Here is a 6665-nt window from a genome sequence, read left to right on the forward strand (position 1 = left end):
AGAGAGTTAATTTTTATCATGTCTATAAGACATGATAAAAATTAACAAAAAGTTTTTTTTTTTTTTTCCAATTTAGGAAATTTTTCTCTGAGCTTTGCCAATTTTTTTTCCCAGCCAGCTCCATCCATAAAACAACACCTCTCAAAATCTTTTCTCACTTATCTATTTAAACTACTCGAACTTTTTTGCTTCCAATGAGTCCACGCATCTTGGCCTTTTTTCCACTCTGCTCTGAGAAAGATAAGGTAGATTGTTTTCGGTGGACCGTCCTGTTGACGCTTCCGACTTATATAGAGAGTTATATATAGATAGGGTCCCTCCTAACTCCCTCTATTATGACTATTAGTCTTTTCTTCTTTTTTTTCCAAGAAATATACAAAGAATGATCCACAGTTTTTTTTTTCCGTTAATGAAAAAAAAAAATATGCTTCTACCTTCCGACTTCTTTTTAGTACCTCTTTAGGTGTCTCCTCCTTCTGGATCTTTTCCTTCTCCTCTCTTCCTCGCGAGCAGGGAATTGAAAATGCTGCTCAGGATGCAACGCTCGTAAAGACTCCATTTTCTTCCTGGAGAGGGCGTCTACTGCAAACACCGTCTTGTCATGAAATTGGAGTTGGTAGTAAAGAGGTCCGTGAATAATATACACGGAGCGAGCTCGCAGTCGATAGGGAATCATACGATACCCGTCGGCTTCTGATTCCATTTCCCATCCATAAAGACGGATAGAAGCTTCTCCGGTTTGAAGAATATGAACCCACTCGGGTGAAACGTAAAACAGTTTTAAAAAGGTTCCAGCATCGACGGCGATCACATTTTCCCATCGCAGATAAGCGTGTAAGCGAAAGGTTCCTGCCTCCATCATCGATTGGAAAGCAAAGTGCTTGAAAACTTCGATGGACGAAAAATAATGCAGGATTTTTCCATCGTAACAGGATAAATCGCACATTGTTTCTTGGACTATTTGTTCCATACGCTCCGGGTCCCGAAACCATTCTTCGAAACGGGAGAGAGGTTCCCATTGATCAGCTACTTCGAGATGACAGACGGGCGTGATTTCTACCAGGGTAGGTAGAACTGCAACAGCATCGGTCGACATTTTAGTTTTGCTCGGTTGAGAAGGAAGAACGAGAATGAACCCTGTAAGCAGAAAAACTCGGATCTATATAAATACTAGTGGAAAAAAGGCGGGGGGAAGGGAAGTTCTTCCTTCCTCCCAAAGAATAAGAAAAGTGGGTGGAAAGAAAAAAATCATTTCACTCTCAGGAAAAAAAAAAGAATTTTTTTTCTTGTCAACATGTTGTCTAGACATGTTTCTAAAAATAGATTTCCAACAAAGGTTCATTCTTTTCTTAGAAATCTATTTTTAGAAAAGAATTGACATATCCTTCAAAACAAATTTCTTTTTTTTTCCCCCTCCCTCCAGCAGCCAACTGGATGGGCAAGCGTTTCGGGCAGATCAGTCCGTGCTGACATTATTTTTTTTAAATACAATGGAATTAGTATAGGAATGTACTAGAAACTGACCCAAGGTTGAAAAGAAAATATCAAAATCAATACTCACTTCTTGACGATTTCTTTTTTCCAAAAACCTGTTGAAGAATTCTTGATGGGTTATCCAATCTCTAGACCTGTCTGAAGGGAATCCAATCTAAGGTGAGCGCGCATTTACCTGACGCGAAACTCGGATTATCTGCATAAATAACAAAACGTCCATTCTTAAAAACTTATCGTCTAGTCCATTGAGTTGGTTGGAGGGGGAGAAAAAATTTCTGAACAATAAAAAAAAAAAAAAAAAAAAAAAAAAAAAAAAAAAAAAAAAACTTTTTGTTAATTTTTATCATGTCTTATAGACATGATAAAAATTAACTCTCTCTTCTTTTTGTCTGGGAATGATGTCTCACCGTTTCGAAAAATAGAACATATCCCATTCTTGAAATTCTATTATTTTAGAAAGGATGATGAGTGATGGTCTATTTTTCGAAACGGTGAGACATCATTCCCAGACAAAAAGAAGAGAGAGTTAATTTTTATCATGTCTATAAGACATGATAAAAATTAACAAAAAGTTTTTTTTTTTTTTTCCAATTTAGGAAATTTTTCTCTGAGCTTTGCCAATTTTTTTTCCCAGCCAGCTCCATCCATAAAACAACACCTCTCAAAATCTTTTCTCACTTATCTATTTAAACTACTCGAACTTTTTTGCTTCCAATGAGTCCACGCATCTTGGCCTTTTTTCCACTCTGCTCTGAGAAAGATAAGGTAGATTGTTTTCGGTGGACCGTCCTGTTGACGCTTCCGACTTATATAGAGAGTTATATATAGATAGGGTCCCTCCTAACTCCCTCTATTATGACTATTAGTCTTTTCTTCTTTTTTTTCCAAGAAATATACAAAGAATGATCCACAGTTTTTTTTTTCCGTTAATGAAAAAAAAAATATGCTTCTACCTTCCGACTTCTTTTTAGTACCTCTTTAGGTGTCTCCTCCTTCTGGATCTTTTCCTTCTCCTCTCTTCCTCGCGAGCAGGGAATTGAAAATGCTGCTCAGGATGCAACGCTCGTAAAGACTCCATTTTCTTCCTGGAGAGGGCGTCTACTGCAAACACCGTCTTGTCATGAAATTGGAGTTGGTAGTAAAGAGGTCCGTGAATAATATACACGGAGCGAGCTCGCAGTCGATAGGGAATCATACGATACCCGTCGGCTTCTGATTCCATTTCCCATCCATAAAGACGGATAGAAGCTTCTCCGGTTTGAAGAATATGAACCCACTCGGGTGAAACGTAAAACAGTTTTAAAAAGGTTCCAGCATCGACGGCGATCACATTTTCCCATCGCAGATAAGCGTGTAAGCGAAAGGTTCCTGCCTCCATCATCGATTGGAAAGCAAAGTGCTTGAAAACTTCGATGGACGAAAAATAATGCAGGATTTTTCCATCGTAACAGGATAAATCGCACATTGTTTCTTGGACTATTTGTTCCATACGCTCCGGGTCCCGAAACCATTCTTCGAAACGGGAGAGAGGTTCCCATTGATCAGCTACTTCGAGATGACAGACGGGCGTGATTTCTACCAGGGTAGGTAGAACTGCAACAGCATCGGTCGACATTTTAGTTTTGCTCGGTTGAGAAGGAAGAACGAGAATGAACCCTGTAAGCAGAAAAACTCGGATCTATATAAATACTAGTGGAAAAAAGGCGGGGGGAAGGGAAGTTCTTCCTTCCTCCCAAAGAATAAGAAAAGTGGGTGGAAAGAAAAAAATCATTTCACTCTCAGGAAAAAAAAAAGAATTTTTTTTCTTGTCAACATGTTGTCTAGACATGTTTCTAAAAATAGATTTCCAACAAAGGTTCATTCTTTTCTTAGAAATCTATTTTTAGAAAAGAATTGACATATCCTTCAAAACAAATTTCTTTTTTTTTCCCCCTCCCTCCAGCAGCCAACTGGATGGGCAAGCGTTTCGGGCAGATCAGTCCGTGCTGACATTATTTTTTTTAAATACAATGGAATTAGTATAGGAATGTACTAGAAACTGACCCAAGGTTGAAAAGAAAATATCAAAATCAATACTCACTTCTTGACGATTTCTTTTTTCCAAAAACCTGTTGAAGAATTCTTGATGGGTTATCCAATCTCTAGACCTGTCTGAAGGGAATCCAATCTAAGGTGAGCGCGCATTTACCTGACGCGAAACTCGGATTATCTGCATAAATAACAAAACGTCCATTCTTAAAAACTTATCGTCTAGTCCATTGAGTTGGTTGGAGGGGGAGAAAAAATTTCTGAACAATAAAAAAAAAAAAAAAAAAAAAAAAAAAAAAAAAAAAAAAACTTTTTGTTAATTTTTATCATGTCTTATAGACATGATAAAAATTAACTGTCCCCTCTTTTTGTCAAGAAAGGATGTCTCACCGTTTCGAAAACGAAACAAAAACTCATCCTTCTCATGGCAATTATTCCAAGAATGAGTCACGGTTTGTTTTTCGAAACGGTGAGACATCCTTTCCAGACAAAAAGAAGAGAGAGTTAATTTTTATCATGTCTAGAAGACATGATAAAAATTAACAAAAAGTTTTTTTTTTTTTTTTTTTTTTTTTTTTTTTATCACTCAGAAATTTTTTCCCAGCCGACTCGATGATCCAAACAAGACAGATCCAAATTGTTTCTAGAAGGAACTCTCCCTTCTCTATTTAAACCACTCGTATTTCCAACTTCAGTTCAATCTGTGCTGTGAATTCGACCTGGATACATACTTCTCCCTCCTGGAAAGAATTTCTGTGAAGGTATGCGAACATTTTTCTCAGCTCTTAGAAAAATTTTACCAGCTGACTTGAGACTGAGAGACATCTCGAACATTCTGTTATCTGCGGAAGTCGTTTCATTTTCGTGCAGTCCATGCTGTGGATTCACCTGAATATCCATTGCTCCCTCCCCCTTCTGGAAAGAGTCGTAGCTTTTTTAGATCCTCGTCGCTCTTTTTACGTTTCGTTGGATATCTAGGACGAACTTTTTTACCTTATTCCTTTCAAACTCTAATATTGAGGTTGGAGAGCCGTCATGGAAAATCAGCCATGATCCTGACGAATCTAAACCGACTCCTTGAAAGCAGAGCTATGTCATGTTTTTTTTTGATGACAGATTTCCAAGCTCCGAGTGATGAGAAATTTAGAAATTTTGCAGTGTTAACGGAAAGGAGGAGACAGAAACCTGGAGAATGGAAATGAAGCTGAGAAAAAATGCTAAGAGCTCAGCAAAAAAAAAAGGTTCTTTCCAGGAGGGAGGAAAAGCGCAATTCTAGGTTGAGTGCACAGCACACACGGATCTGAAGTTGGAAACGCGAGGGGTTTAAATAGAGAAGCGAGAGTTTCTTCTAGAAACAATTTTGGATGTCTTGTTGTTTGGATCATCGAGTCGACTGGGAAAAAAAATTCTCAGAGCTCTGGAAAATATTTTCTATGTGATGAAAAAAAAAAAAAAAAAAAAACTTTTGGTTAATTTTTATCATGTCTTCTAGACATGATAAAAATTAACTGTCCCTCCTTTTTGTCTAGGAAGGTTGTCTCACCGTTTCTAAAAATAGATCATGACTCATTCTTGGAATAATTGCCTTGAGAAAGGGTGAGTGATGGTCTATTTTTAGAAAGGGTGAGACATCCTTCCCTGACAAAAAAGAAGAGAGAGTTAATTTTTATCATCTCTTAAGACATGATAAAAATTAACCAAAAGTTTTTTTTTTTTTTCAATCTCATCTAGAGAATTTTTTTCTAGCCGACTCGATCGACAAGACATGACATGACCATTGTTTCTTTTTTTTAATAATGGACTTACACCTATCCCTTTCAACCCTCCGAATTTGGCTTTGGATCCGTGTCCTTGCTTCCACATTCAGAGCTCTTTTCTTCAACATTTCGATGCAGGGGAAGAATCAATTCTTTCACGACGTTTAGATATTCTTTCAGAATGCTAGAAAACTCATTCAAAGAAGAAGTATCTAAGGGTGGAGTTGCCGGTTGAGGAAAATTCACGAGTCTTGGAACCGGATTATGCGAATCCGTCTGTATGCGAAACTGTAAAGGTGAACCACCCGCTTTAGGAGAGCAGATAATAGTTTTTTTTTTTTTTTTTGAGTAACAGAAATTTTTTCCAGCCGACTCAATCGACAAGACGTCCCCATTTTTTATTTAAGAATGGATTCTTGTTTATTTGTGTAAGCATTCCGAGTTTCGTTTTAGATGAGTCTATGTTAATTCAGAATTCAAACAACAAAAATCAGCGTTAATTTACAAAATTTTCACAGGACTAGTTTCGATGGTTTTACCGAACCATCATCTTCAGCTGCAAAACCGCAAATGAACAAGATAGGAAATAATGTTTAGATAAGATAAGAAAGCCTGGACAAGAATAAGCAAGTGGCGCCATCTGTTGGCGAAACCAGAACTAAAACATAATTTCTCTAAAAGCCGAAGGCAAATTTGGATTGGAATTAGGATCGTTAACTAGAACAGAAAGATTTTTATGAATGTGAAATGCCTCTAGAAAATCCAGTTCTCCAATAGAAGATGTTTTTTGAATAATTTTGGCAGCAGAAAAATTGAAAGTGTGATTTTCGGACCAACAATGTTGAGCAACAGAAGACTTCTGTGTTTCCTTTTTTCTAACATATGCCTCATGTTCTTTGACGCGAAATTTTAAGGCTCTCTTAGTTTGGCCAATGTAAATTAAACCGCACTGGCAAGGAATCCTATAAATACCCCAGGAATTCATATCCGGAATGGGGTCTTTGAGTATAGAAGTTGGAATTTTATTGATGGGAGAGTAAACAACCCGAAAGTTAAATTTCTGCAAAATATGTGCAACTTTATAGCTAATTGATGAAAAGAAGGGAATGACAACAGAATTTTTATAATCTCTTAAAATAAGAGTGTGGCTTTTAGTGTGTTGAGATGAGAATTTTTTAACTGCTTGATTAATAATGTTGGGTGAAAAGCCTATGTTGTTGAAGAGGAAACATGGGTACCCTCATTTTTTTTTCTTATCTGATTTCTAAGATGAATTCAGTGAGTTCACCTTGACCTTTTCAAATTTTGTTTGTTTACTTTTAGCCCAGAGGTCGACGGATAAATCATTCTGATTTTTTATATATTTTTTTGTGTCGCTCTCTCTCT

Source organism: Stegodyphus dumicola, chromosome 1 (assembly GCF_044657685.1).
Source record: "Stegodyphus dumicola isolate Sdum_Otavi_A_Nest chromosome 1, ASM4465768v1".
In the NCBI taxonomy this organism is placed as follows: Eukaryota; Metazoa; Arthropoda; class Arachnida; order Araneae; family Eresidae; genus Stegodyphus; species Stegodyphus dumicola.